The following is a 14,577-nucleotide window of genomic DNA, read 5'->3' as shown; positions in this document are numbered from 1 at the left end:
ATTCACGGAGATTTAGTTATTACAGTATCAAATTCCTGGATGATCTCTTGGACTGCATTGTAAACTTGGTCTGAAAGTATTTATATATGTTGTCATATGGCTTTAAAATGTTTCTTTCTAGAGTAATTTCATTTCAAAGTTAATCCCTTTCCTTTTATGAATTTTAGAGAGGTCCTAATAGTTGTCTAGCTTTCTTTTTCTTTTAGGTGACAGGCTCTTTGAAAAATACAAGTTATTGTTGAACAATTAAACCATTGGTCTATATAACATTCTGTGTAAGTGTTGATCTGGCTATTTGCTCTATTTACAAAGAATTTACCTGATCCATCCATATTCTTATCTGGGATATACCCAGATGGGTTTTATCAATACTTGGAAAGCCGTCCCCTGCCTTTAAATTTAACTTCAGCTAAAAAATGAGATCAGATCTGTGTCTCAGGGAAAACTGGCAATCTGCAAAGACAGTTTAGATTGTCAAAACTGATGGGGGAGGAATGCTGGGATCTGGTGAGTAGAGGTGAGGGATGCTACTAACCACCCTATAATGTATAGGACAGCACTCCCCCACATAATTAGCTGGCCCCAAATGTAATTTTGCTCAGGTTGAGAAATTCTGTTTTAGAGTTATCTTGTAAAATTGCCAAACCTACTATTTTGAAAGTACTTTTTAATAGGTTAGTTATATTTTTTTAATCCTGCTTGGATCACATTTTAAAAATTAATGTAAATATAATGTATCTTGATTCTAACCTCCTTTTGCTTCAAGGTAATACCTGTACTAGTTGTGAGTTATTCTAAACTGCTCTCTAACTGCGATGTGGTCCATCTATGCAAATGGACATATTTTGTTTCTATCACTTGTCCCTCAAATAGATCTCTGTATCAATTTGCATTTGTGTAGAAAATGTATAGGATGAAGCGTATAACTGCACCTTGTCCTTAGGAAAAGCTCCAGAATTAGATAGATAGGTAGGCAGGCAGGACTAAAAAAGGACAATTCAGACTAATAATTAAACACGTTATTGAATATATGAGCCTGGGGATTAAGCTGTTCTCTTAGGGATAAAGGAAGCATTTGTAACATTAGAATCTCAGCCACATTTAAGAAGCTTGGTGGAGCTTGACGAATCCATGGAGTCTAAGAAGTAAGAGGAAGATGAGTAGAGAACGTTATTCTGGAAGCTAGTGGAGGATTTTGAGAAGAAGGGGATGGTCAATGCTAAATGTTATTGAGAAATGAAGTATGTAATTTATCCATTGGTTTTCTTCCAAACTGGGTAAAATCAGGATGCTGTTCCTTATGGCATAATCTCTCTATTTAAATTTGCAGACTTTAGGAAAGAGGCTTTGTCTTCAAATCTGAAACTACCAACAGCAGATGGTAAGGACTTTATATATGTATACAAGAAAGCATTCCCTATGAAAGAGTTATTTTTTAGGATCATTGCCAGGTGCCAATGGATTCCTAGTCCATTCTTCCCACTCCAGCCAGAGTAATTTTTTTTTTTTCAAAAAAGTAATCTGATTGTGTGATGTCCCCCTATTTTCAACTCTTTAAACATTTTTCATTGTTGTTAAAGATCAAAATCCTGCATGTCCTAGCTCTCTGGTATAATTTTGTACCATTACCCTTGCTTTCTGCATTTTCAAGTACAATGGCTTTCTTTCATTTCCTTAGAACTCCAACTACAAAGCTTTTGCGTATTTTGTTCCCTGGAATAGTTTTCCCTGACACTCTTTGCCTAGTTAATGTTTACTCATCTTTCAAATGAGTGATGGGGTGCCTGGGTGACTCAGTTGGTTAAGTGTCTCACTTTGGCTCAGGTCATGATGTCGTAGTCTGTGAGTTTGAGCCCTGTGCTGAGCTTTGTGCTGACAGCTCAGAGCACGGAGCCTGCTTCAGATTCTGTGTCTCCTTCTCTGTCTCAAAAATAGACATTAAAAAAAAAATTGAATGAATGTCAATTTCCTCTAGGGAGCCTGTCATTATCTGCTAGTCGAGGTCAGCTTCTTTTATTATAAGCTTTCATTAAACTATGTCTTTTTCATAGCATTTACTTCATACTATAAATACCCATTAATATTTTTTTAAATGACACTAGAAATGCTCAATATATTTTAGCTTATATAGTGACAAAAGTAGGAGCATCTGACTGGTTCAGTTGGTAGAACATGCAACTCTTGACCTCAGGGTCATGAGTTCAAGCCCCATGTTGGGTGTAGAGCTTACTTAGGAAAAAAAGTAGCAAAAATATTAGAGAACTTTGAATTATCTTAATTCATTAAGACCAAAATAATATAATTTCTCATTAAACTTTTTTTATTTGAGTACGGTGGACACACAATGTTATATTCGTTTCAGGTGTAGTGATTCTCTATACATTTTGCTATGCTCACCACAAACATAGCTATTTGTCACCATACAACAATATTACAATATCACTGACTATATTCCCTTTCCTGTGCCTTTTATTCCCATGACATAGTCATTACATTCCTGGAAACCTGTATCTCCTACTCTCCTTTACCCCTTTTACCCATTATCCCCCTTTCTCTCCGGCCACCATCAGTTTGTTCCTGTATTTATAGGTCTGATTTTGCTTTTCTTTTTTTTATTTGTTTTTTAGATTCCACATATGAGTGCAATCATATGGTGTTTGTCTTTCTCAGTCTGACATATTTCACTTAGTATAATACCCTCTAGGTCCATCCATGTTGTTGCAAATGGCAAAAAAAATCTCATTCTTTTCCATGGTTTTGTCAAATTCCATAATATACCACATCTTTATTCATTCACCTATTGATAGATAGTTGAGATACTTCCATATCATGGCTGTTGTAAATAATGCTGCAATAAACATATAGGGGTGCATATACCTTTTTGAATTAGTGTTTTTGTTCTCTTTGGGTAAATACCCAGTAGTGGAATTATTGGGTCAAATAGTATTTCTGTTTTTACTTTTTGAGGAACCTCCATACTGTTTCCACATCAGCTGTACCAATTTACATTCCACCAACATTGCACAAGGGCTGCTTTTTCTCCACGTCCTCGCCAGCACTTGTTACTTCTTATGTTTTTGATTTTAGTCATTCTGACACGTGTAAGGTGATATCTCATTGTTATTTTGATTTGCATTTCCCTGAGATTGGTGATGAATATCTTTTCGTGTGTCTGTTGGCCATCTGTATGTCTTCTTCAGAAAAATGTCTATTTAGGTCTTCTGCCCATGTTAAAATCTGGTTGTTTTCTAGTCACATTTTTGATTATTTGGTTAATGATTCTTTTTCTTACGTGCCTGGAAGCATCATTGGGCCAAGAACCATGTTTCCATTTTGCTACAAGTCCTAGCATTGTTTCTCCAGATCCTAGCACAATTTTGGCTTTCAGAAGCCCCTTATTAATAGCTAATTTAATAGCTAATATTAGATGATATTTACTGTGCTAGGCATTGTTTCAAATCTTTTATATTATTGACTTATATAATTGTGAATATTTATGGAATTAAAGAATGACAATAAATCTGTCTTCTTATCTCATTAGCCTCATCTCTCATCACTTCTGCATTTGTATTTATTCTGTAACCATATTACTTATTATAATTTAAATTGGTTCCATATCTTCCATGTGCTTTTGGTTCCGTATATTTGCATGTGCTGTTTCCTTTCTGTATATTTTCTGTCAAACAAATTCACATTTTCCCCCCAAACTCAGCTCAAACATCACTCCTCAACCCATAAGACTTTTCAGAGTTATAGGTTAGGTGAACTGTCTCAGTGCTTTATATCTGAGTGCTCAGTGCTCATATCTGGCACACATTTTTCTCATAGTACCAACTATATAATGTATTATAATTTTATTTACAGACATGACAAATTCAGTCCCTGTCTTCAAGGAATTTAAAGGAAACTCTTTAAGAGGGCTGAAATTTTCATTGTTGGTCTTAGTAGCTATAAAATAAATGTTAGTAAAAATGAATATAGGTCTAAAATGGTATTATGGTATTCTTTCCAACTGAAGGTTTAGATCTGTTAGTATAATGCAACGATTTTCGGACTGTGGAAACATACATGACAACTTCGTTTTGGGGTTGAGAGAGAAATGGGGTGAGAAATGGTATTGACAAAAAATTGAAACTCCCAGTAATGATCATGTTTTATATTTTAAATTGGTGTGGTATCAACAGGACTACATTTGGTTGTATGGGTTGTGCTTGCACAAAGATGCCTGGTTGAGAGGGTACAAGTAGAGACTGAAATGCATTCTACATTCCACTGTGCTCTCCAGGCTAGGACCACCAATGCTAGATTGCAGCTACCTAGAGGAAGGTATGCCTCTTTGTAATTGATACATAGAGAGGGGTGCCTTTTTTCAATTCACACAAAAGCACAATATAGACTGGTAGTGGCCCTGGAGATCAAGAGCTTTAATCTCAAATTTTAGCATTTTTTTTTCGTTTATTTCATCAGTTGATAGAAGTCTTTAGATCTACATGTACAGGATGTTACTATTATTTAAGAAAGGGTCACAGCTTACTCAGTATTTAATGGATGAGTGGATTCAGGTAACCCATCATATTCTGCATATAATTTTTTGGTTTAATTTTTTCTTTTCTTAAAATGTTTAGTTTTAAGAGACAGAGAGAGAGAGAGAGAGAGAGAGGGAGAGAGGACAAGTGGAAGAGGGGCAGAAAGAGAGACACAGAATCTGAAGCAGGCTCTAGGCTCTGAGTTTTCAGCCCAGAGCCCAATGCGGGGCTTAAACCCAGGAACCATGAGATCATGACCTGAGCTGAAGTTGGATGCCTAACCGACTGAGCCACCTAGGCGCCCTTAATTTTTTAAAATGCTGCTTGAAATAAATAGGTTGTCAGTTACAAGTAGAAAATACTTTGCTTTTTTTCTGCAGAGATTTTAGTTAAATATATATACTTAAATTGAGAGTTCACCTATAGTGGACTCTGGACAAACTATTTTGCATTTTTTAAAATAATAGTATCTTATATATATTTATTTATCTTTGTAGCAGTTAAAGAAGCTGCTTATATCTTGACAAGTGTTGATAATGGCAAGATTGGCATACGTAACTTGGAGCATGCCCTGAAAAGTTTGAATGTTAATTTAGCTGAGGAGGACGTCAGTGAAGCCCTTAAATATTGTGACATCGGTGGTGAGCATTTTTTTTGGCTTGAGATTCTGCTCATTTTTTCCTGTTTATAGGAACCAGTTTTAGAGCGTTTTATATGGAGGTAAAATGCTAAAGGCAGTCGCAGTGAGGCCTAGGTTGATATAAATTAGAGCCAAAATAGTCTGCTAATTTATTTACTGACCGTATCTATCTGTTCATACTCTACATATGCTTATTTAGATAATTAGCATTCATTTCTTGTAAGCATGGGTGGGAAAATACCATTATGTAATAAAACAAAGACATGACATCAGCAGCTTCATTTTGATCTGCAGTCTTTCTTCAGAGGAGACCCAATTTCACCTTTTATTTTGCTTGTCCCATTCTGCTTTTTTAACCAAAGGAAATACCCAAGGTTTCATTACATCTCAGAAGAATAATTATTTAGTCTTGATCATTGTTTCCAAGTGGTCACATATTTATCTTTGTTTTCCATCTTTGACTTCATGTATTGTGAACTTGATCTCCTTTCCTATTTACATCCACTCTTAAGTGTCAAATCGTGTGGGAATACTTCTAGAAGCTGGTGAGTTTTACCAGTTTTAGGTGGCTTTTTATTTGGGGTTTATCTTAACCAGCTTGTTTTTTCTATGGGAATCCCATGAGCATGTCTTAGGTTTAAGAGTACCTCCCCAGCATTGATTGGTTATTGCTTTTGCCATAGATTATTATTGACCTCAATCAATTTTTATGTTTTGACCTGGAGTTTTTCATATCATGAGAGTGGTATAAATTTAGACCCTAAGCCCACATGAGTTGCAGGAGATTTTTCACAGGTGATCTTTTTTACCCACTGCCTCTCAAAATTGGGAAGATTTAGGTCACCCTGGTGTTTACATGGGCCAGTGAATATAATATTTTAATCTCCCTTTCACTGGATTGAAATTCTTTAAGCATCCCAGTTTCATTTGGTATCTAAATTCAAACTCTCCGTGTAGCAGGACCCAAGATTTCTTTTATGAATATGCATGAACATTTAAATCAAGCACCTTGCTGCTTTTGGATCTAATATGTATCCCCAAATAGCTGTAGGCTTAGTATTCACTTGGTTTTCCCCTCTGGATCTCTGTGCCCACTTAACGTTTTATTATTTCCTTTTCATACAACTTGATAATGCATTTATAGAATAAAGTATTTCATACAGCATCTTTAGGAATTTGTAATCATTCCTGTGCTACCCAGCTTGCCATTTTGTTATAAGTTAAAGTCTTTTCATTGTAGGTATAGCCCTATATTTTCTGCTGTGGTTACATTACTGCATTTTATTTCCTGTGTGTGTGTGTGTGTGTGTGTGTGTGTGTGTGTGTGTCCCAATAGTTAACATTGTCACCTCTGGCCTTAGACTGCCTTAGTTCAAATACAGCCTCGAGCACTTTCTGGCTCTTGTGACCTAGACAAGTTATTTAATTTCTCTTTGCTTTCATCTTTTAAGGATAGGCACATCAAGCATGTTATAGAATGAATTCTTGTGCATATTTTAGTTAATAAATGTGAAGCATCATAAAAGGATACTTAGTATACATAAGGAACTCAAAAGTTATTTTAAGTTCTTACTTTTGAGTAAGAAGTCAAAAAAAGTGAACTATTAATATCATTAACTGATCAATAGGTGTGGTTCCTGAAAGTATGAAAAATTACATTGAAATAGTTTCAGCCATTTGAGAGAGAAAATAAGGTAGAATGAGATTTTAGGTATTGTTAATCAGAGCCTTTATTTTGTGTACTGACTGAGTATCAGGGTTTTAATGACAATATGCTTGATTTTGATATTTCCAGATAATAATGAGGTGAATTTAAAAGATTTCTTTGAAAGAATTAAAGGAAGTCCACCTTTCAAAGAGTCCGTAGGTAAGTGAATACTTCCAGTTTAAAGAAGTGACTGTAAAATAAAGATAATGAAATCACATTTAAAAAAAATCACTAAATGGATTTCAAGTGTTTAATTTGTAGTCTCTATAGTGTCAAAAAGGATTTCAAGCAGCTTATGAGATATAAAAAAAAAAAAAAAACAAGTGAAAATGGGACAAAGTTATAAAGGAGGGAAAAGAAATAAAACAGGGTTGAAGAAGATACACAGTAAATACCTTTGCTGTTAATATAAAGTCCTTCCTCAAGAGGAGATAAATTTTTCTTCACTCAAGGGGTTCTGGATCTATGAATTAAATCAGGTGTGGAAATTGGGTGAAGGACCACTACCCTCTGTGCTGTCTCAAGACGGGCCTTTGGAGTTTTCAGGTTTACCCAAATGGACTGGCCATTGATTTCATTTATAGAAATCTTAGCTTCATCTATCTAGTTTCTTTAAATGCTTGGGCCATTAATCCCTGTATCATTCTTACTACCATGTCATTTCTGTGGCCTAACCACATCATTTTGCCCCTGCTGCATAAAGACAATTGCTTGGTCTTTGTCCCCAAAGTTCCTCTCGTGCTCCTTGAAATTAGGGAAACCATTTCAACACCAGCATCTTTCCCTAAACGCCCATGTCTACAGAGAACACCTACCAAAGAACTCTCCGCAAATGCAGACACCCCTGCCAACAATGTATTTCTAAATGCGTTGGGGAAACAAATGTCTTTTTTTCTTCACGTTTGAATATCTCTAAAATTAGAACACCTTTATAATCAATGGCATTATTTATCAAATGTACATTTTTACTGAGATATAAATCACGTACCATAAAATCTCATCCTTTTTTTAAAAAAAAAATTTTTTTAATGTTTATTTTTGAGACAGGGAGAGACAGCATGAACGGGGGAGGGTCAGAGAGAGAGGGAGACACAGAATCTGAAACAGGCTCCAGGCTCTGAGCGGTCAGCACAGAGCCTGATGCAGGGCTCGAACTCACGGACCGCGAGATCATGACCTGAGCCGAAGTCGGCTGCTTAACCGACTGAGCCACCCAGGAGCCCCAAATCTCATCCTTTTAAGGTGTTCAATTCAGTGGTTTTTGGTATATTCACAAAGTTGTGCAACCATCACACTCTAATTCTGGGACATTTTCATCACGTCAAAAAAACCCCTGTACCCTGTAGTGCTTATTTCCCCACTCTCCCCAGCCACTGACAACCACTAGTCTGCTTTCTATCTGTGTTGATTTTTGAACATCATATAACTAGAATCATATAATTTGTGGCTTTTTGTGTCTGGCTTCTTTCATTTGGCATACTGTTGTTTTTTTTTTTTTTAATTTTTAATGTTTATTTTTGAGAGAGAGAGAGCGAGGAAGGGACAGAGAGAGAGGGAGACACAGAATCTGAAGCAGGCTCCAGGCTCTGAGCTGTCAGCACGATATGGGGCTCGAACCCACGAAACCATGAGATCATGACCTGAGCTGAAGTCGGCCGCTCAACCGACTGAGCCACCCAGGCGCCCCAGCATACTGTTTTTAAGGTTCACCTGCATTATAACATAAATGAGTACTTTATTCCTTTTCGTGGTAGAATAATATTCTGTGGTTATACCACATTTTCTTTGGCCATTTATCAGTTCATAGACATTTGGGTTGTTTCCCTTTTTTGGCCACTAAGAATAATGCTGTTATGAACATGTGTACATTTTTTTGAGTACAGGTTTTTGTGTGGACGTACATTTACATTTCTCTCAGGTACCTACCTAGGAATGGAACTGCTGGGTCACGTGGTAACTTTACATTCAACTTGAGGAGCTGCTGGAACATTTTCCAAAGCAGCTGCCCCATTTTACATTCCCAACAGCATTGTACATTTCTTTAAATCCTTGTCAGTACTGGGGTGCCTGGGTGGCTCAGTTGTTAAGCGTCCGACTTCGGCTCAGGTCATGATCTCGCGGTCCGTGAGTTCAAGCCCCGCGTCAGGCTCTGGGCTGATGGCTCAGAGCCTGGAGCCTGCTTCCGATTCTGTGTCTCCCTCTCTCTCTCTGCCCCTCCCCCGTTCATGCTCTGTCTCTGTCTCAAAAATAAATAAAAACATTAAAAAATAAAAAAAAAGTTTTTAAATCCTTGTCAGTACTTGTTACATTGTCTGTCTTTTTTATTCTAGCCTAGTCTCACAAGTATCTCACCGTGGTTTTGTTTTGCATTTTTCTGATGGCTAATAACTTTGAACATCTTTACATGTGTTTACTGGCCATTTAGAGATATGTACCCTTTGCTTATTTTAAAATTGGGTTATTTGTCACGTTGTTAGGGTTCTTATGTCCTGGATACTATAGCTTTATCAGATAGATGATTTGCAAATCTTTTCTCTAATTTTATGGGTCTTTTCGCTTTCTTGGTGGTGTCCTTTGAAGCACAAACGTTTTTAAATTGGGTGAAATCCAGTTTATATTTTCTTTTGTCACTTCTTTTGATATCATGTCTAAACATAATCCAAGATCATTAAGATTTATACTAATGTTTTCTTCTAAGAATTTTATAGTTTTAGCCTTTTAATTTCAATCTTTGATTCATTTTGAGTTAATGTTTGTATGTGGTGTGAGATGGGAGTCCACTTTAATTCTTTGGCATGCAGATAGCCAGTTACCCCAGCATCATTTGTTGACAAGATCATTCTTTTCCCCCTTAAATAAATGGTTTTGCCATCCTTGTAAAAAATCAATTGATCAGAAATGTATGGATTTATTTCTAGACTCCCAGTTCCATTCCATTGATTTTTATTTATTCTTATGCCACATGGTCTTAATCACTATAGCTTTGTAGTAAAGTAATAACCTAAACAGTAATTTTCAACCAGAGCAGGGCATCAAATTTACCTATAAAGCTTGAGTTACCTGGTTCTACTTCTGACTATGATGGAGTAGCTTATGTGAAACCAACCCTCCTGCTGAGAACAGCTAGTAAAATGTGGATTAAATTAAACAGCATCAACAACCACAACTGTTTGAAGGCATTGGAAAGTGACCAAGGCTGTCAAGATTTGTGGGGCTATAAGATAAATATAAAGAGCACGACTTACAGAAACAGCACCTTCTTCTTCTTCTTATTTTGTCTCTGTAACATAACTTTAAGTGAAATAAGGCAATAAAGTTTTGATGTAAACTTCTTTGTAATGCTTCACAATTATTTCAGGGTCCACATATGAAGTATTATGTAGCTGTAGGCATCATGGTTGACCAGTTACATACGTCTACTTGAAAGGCACAGTAGTTAAGAGCATGGGCTTTGGAAATATCGTGCCTGGATTTGAATCCTGGCCCTGCCACTTAATACCAGTGTATTCTTTAGTAAATCACTTAACCTCACAAACCTCGGGGCGCCTGGGTGGCTCAGTTGGTTAAGCGCCCAACTTCAGCTCAGGTCATGATTTCGCGGTTAGTGAGTTTGAGCCCCACGTTGGAGTCTGTGCTGACAGCTCCGAACCCGGAGCCTGCTTCAGATTCTGCATCTTTGTCTCTCTCTGACCCTTCCCCGCTCGTGGTCTGTCTGTCTGTCTGTCTCTCTCAAAAATAAATAAACATTAAATTTTTTTTTTAAATCTCACTAACCTCAATTCCTTCATCTGAAAAATGGGGATAATAATGCCTATCTTGGAATTATTATAGGTAATAATAGACTTAAGTAGGTAAAGTAGAAGTACTCAGAAGAGTCTCCAGCACTTAGTGTTCAGTAACTGCTAGCTGTTACAATACACAATGGTTTTTAAAACTACTAGTAATTTCATGTAAAGTTCTTTTATGCAACTCAAGCCCATTAAGTGAAAGTGAACAATGTACTCTTATTTCTGCTGTTGAAGCACGTTTTTGCTCTTTTTTTTTTTTCTCAGTTACACAGCTACTCTTCATTACTATTCAAATTCTCCAGAATGATCTAATTGATGTCTCTAGCCTCAAGGCATTATTGATGAACAATGACTTTCATGCAGCTAATGTTTTACTTGATGAAGTATTAAGACATGGACCTGAACATGGTTAGTAGTCTGAATGCATCTAGTTGTAAAGGCCATCATCTACCAGTGGGGATGGGAGATGTATGGATGGGATATACAGCAATGGAGGGCACCCTGGGGCGGGGGGGGGGGGGGGGGGCGCTGCAGTGAGATGACTGGTGAGCACCAGTGCCACCATAGTGTGCCAAGCCTGAGCTCTGTGAAACTGAACAGATGGGTGAGTCTGGGCCTACTTTATCCCTGTGGGTGGTGGTACTTGGGAGATGAGGTCACTTTGTGAACTGACTGGCACGGGCAGTATTCAGTCAGAATGCCATGCACAGAGTACAACAGAGTCCGTGAGGCCCTTCGCCACGTGTTAACCCTTTGGAAGGTAAACTATGCTGATATCCAGGAATACCTCAGGGGGTGTTGCCTGCGGCATTGGCTCAAGGAAGCAGATGTTTATAAATGTACAAAATAACTGCGTTATTTTAATGACTGGTATTGTTGAATATCATTTTTGTTACGTTTTCAAAAGAGTTGGGGAATATTCTTTACTTTCCTATTCTCTGTAAGAGATTTTTTTCTTCCTCAAATGTTAAGCAGAACTCACAGGTGAAGCCTTATGGGCCTAGAGTTTTATTTATGGAAAAATTCTGGATTATTGATTTAATTTCTGAAATTGTATGGTATTACCAAGAAAATATTCTATTTTCCTGTCAATTTTGGCAGGCTGTGTCTTTATAGGAATTTGTCCATTTCATCTGACTTTTCAAATGTATTGGATAAAGTTGTCCTTGACATCTGCTTTTTATCTTTTTTGATTTCTGCTTCATCTGTAATGATACCTTCATTTTCATCCTCAATATTAGTGACTTAGAGCTTTTTTTCCCCCCACTCCACCTCCACAGAGTTTTTCTTTTCCTTTTTGTAAAATTGAGATATAATGGGCATATAATAACATTATGTAAGTTTAGAGTGTCCAATGTGTTGATTTGATACATTTATATATTGCAATATAATTATCACTGTAATGTTATCTAACACCTCTATCACATCACGTAATTATCACAATTTCTTTTTTTGTGGTGAGAACATTTAAGATCTAGTCTCTTAGCAACTTTCAATTATGTAATACAGTATTAGATCAGCACAGCATTAGATTTCCAGAATTTATTCATTTTAACTGCAAATTTGTACTTTTTAACAGTATCTCCCCAATCACCCCACCCCCTAAGTCCTTGGTAACCACCATTCTGCTCTCTTTCTGTGAGATCGGCTTTTTTAGATTCCACATATTAGCGATATATACAACATTTGTCTTTGGCTTATCTCCTCTAAGCATAAGGACTTCAAGATCCTACCATCTTGTCGCAAATGACAGGATTTCTCTCTTTCTCATGGCTGAAAAATATTCTGTTGTCTATTTTCACACTACCTCTGTTTATTCATCTGTTGATGAGCACTTAGATTGTTTCCATATTTTAGCTATTGTGAATAATGCTGAAATAGACACAGGAGTATGTCTTCAAGATCCTGTTTTCGTTTCCTTTGAATATACACTTGTAAGGGGAATTGATGGTTCATATCGTAGTTCTATTTTTAATTTTGAGGGGGAATTTCTATACTATTGTCCATAGTGGCTGCACCAATCTACATTGCCACCAACAGTGTATGAGGGTTCCCATTCTCCACATCATCACAAATCCTTATCTCCGGTCTTCTTGATGATAGCCATTCTAACGGGTTTGAGCAATATCTCATTGTGGTTATGATTTGCATTTCCCTGATGGTTAGTGATGTTGAACACCTTTTCATGCACCTGTTGGTCATTTGGATGTCTTCTTTGGGAAAATGCCTATTCTATTGCTCTGCCCATTTTTAAAATAGTTCATTTGCTTGTTTGTTATTGAGCTGTGTGAATTCTTTGTTATATATTTTGGATAATAATCCTTTATCAGATATATGGTTTGCAAATATTTTCTCTCATTCTGTAGGTTGCCTTTTCATTTTGCCGATTGTTTCTTTTGCTGTACAAAAGTTTTTAAGTTGAATGTAGTTCTGGGGTGCCTGGGTGGCTCAGTCGGTTAAGCGTCCGACTACAGCCAGTTAAGCTTTCGACATCAGGTCTTGATCTCATGATTCTTGAGTTCAAGCACCATGTCGGGCTCTGTGCTGACAGCTTGGAGCTTGCTTCAGTTTCTGTGTCTCCCTCTCTCTCTGCCCCTCCCTGCTCATGCTCTGTGTCTTTCTCTCTCACAAATAAATAAACATTAAAAAAAAGAAAAATCTTAAATTGCATCTAGTTCTACTTGTTGATTTCTGCTTTTGTTGTTTGTGCTTTTGGTGTCATGTCCAAAAAATCATTGCCAAGACCAATGTCTGAAAGCTGTTTCCTTATGTTTTCTTTACAGTATCAGATCTTACAATTAAATCTTTAATTCATTTTGAGGTAATTTTGGGGAGTATCCCAAGTGGTTATTCAGTTTCCCAACACCATTTGTTGAAGAGACCATCCTTTCTCCATTGAATGTTCTTGGCTGCCTCGTCAAATATTAGTTGAGCATATGTGGGGTTTATTTCTGGGCTCTGTCACTTCTGCTGTAAACTTTTCTACTTTTTTTTTTTTTTTTTTTTTTTTTTTTGCATTGGGTTTTTTTTTTTTTTTTCTTCCTTTTCTCTCTCCCCCTCCTTTTTTTTTTTTTTTTTCCTTTTGGTTCTTTTCATGTCTATCCTTTATGTCCCTTACTATAGTTTGTCATATCCATTCTACCTTGTGTACCTTTACTTTACTTGAGTCTTTATTTTGGAGCTGACTTGGTCTTTCTACACAGTCTATTTTCTGAGTTGTTGGCTCCCATCTCAAATCTTCCTTTGTCCATTTCTATCCTGATTTGTTGAAAGAGTTGAGGGTGTTGGGTGGCACATTCAGTGTGGAGCTCTGTCTTCAGTTTCTACTGAAGTAAATGAAGTCCGTTTACTTTAATGGCACCTTTGGGGCAGAGGGTGGGAGGTGGGGGTAGTGAGCCTTCTGACATTTTGATACTGTTTAGTAGGGACTTCATCTTTAACTGCTTCTTTCTTTTCCTTCACCACCAAATTCTATGCACTGAGTTCCACATCAAGATGCCATCTTTGGTCCTATGGATTTCTAAGCCTTTTTCTTAGATTTCTCCAGAGTAAATTTAGGTGGTTACCATTATCCTAAAAGTAGTGTTTCTTAACCTTTAAAAAAAAATATCACTCCCCTAAGGAGACTTTTTAGACATTTTTGTCTTTTTCACCATCCCACACGCTATGAATGTTTAATGCCAAAAATAAATATTTGCTTATGTACTGTGGCCACAAACCATTGTAATGGCTAAGATTTTTTCCCCTCCAAGAACCTGTTTTCCTTCCTGAAAGCCTATCACCCTCAGTGAAAATGCATGTCCTAAAGGTATCTAGAACTTTAGTTTCTGCTTATACTGCTAAACCCTATTTTCTAGAATTTCACTTAGATGTTAACACATTTGTAAGGAATATTGGCCTATAGCCTCTTTGCCT

The 14,577-nt window shown here is 36.9% G+C and overlaps 1 long non-coding RNA gene and 1 pseudogene across 2 annotated transcripts in view; one reads left to right on the top strand and one right to left on the bottom strand.

The window, feature by feature from the left end:
- The window catches only part of LOC144615413 (EF-hand calcium-binding domain-containing protein 13-like), a 98,892-nt pseudogene extending 87,817 nt beyond the window's left edge, over window positions 1–11,075 (top strand).
- LOC145715120 (uncharacterized) overlaps window positions 1–14,577 on the bottom strand; it is a 353,021-nt gene that overhangs the window by 105,774 nt on the left and 232,670 nt on the right. The gene's annotated exons all lie outside the window — the stretch shown is intronic.

This window comes from Panthera onca (genome assembly GCF_046562875.1).
Source record: "Panthera onca isolate mPanOnc1 chromosome E1 unlocalized genomic scaffold, mPanOnc1 haplotype 2 h2.Chr16_ul_10, whole genome shotgun sequence".
Classification (NCBI taxonomy): Eukaryota; Metazoa; Chordata; class Mammalia; order Carnivora; family Felidae; genus Panthera; species Panthera onca.
The sequence above is the reverse complement of the archived record's forward strand: the minus strand, read 5'-3'. Positions and strand labels throughout refer to the sequence as shown.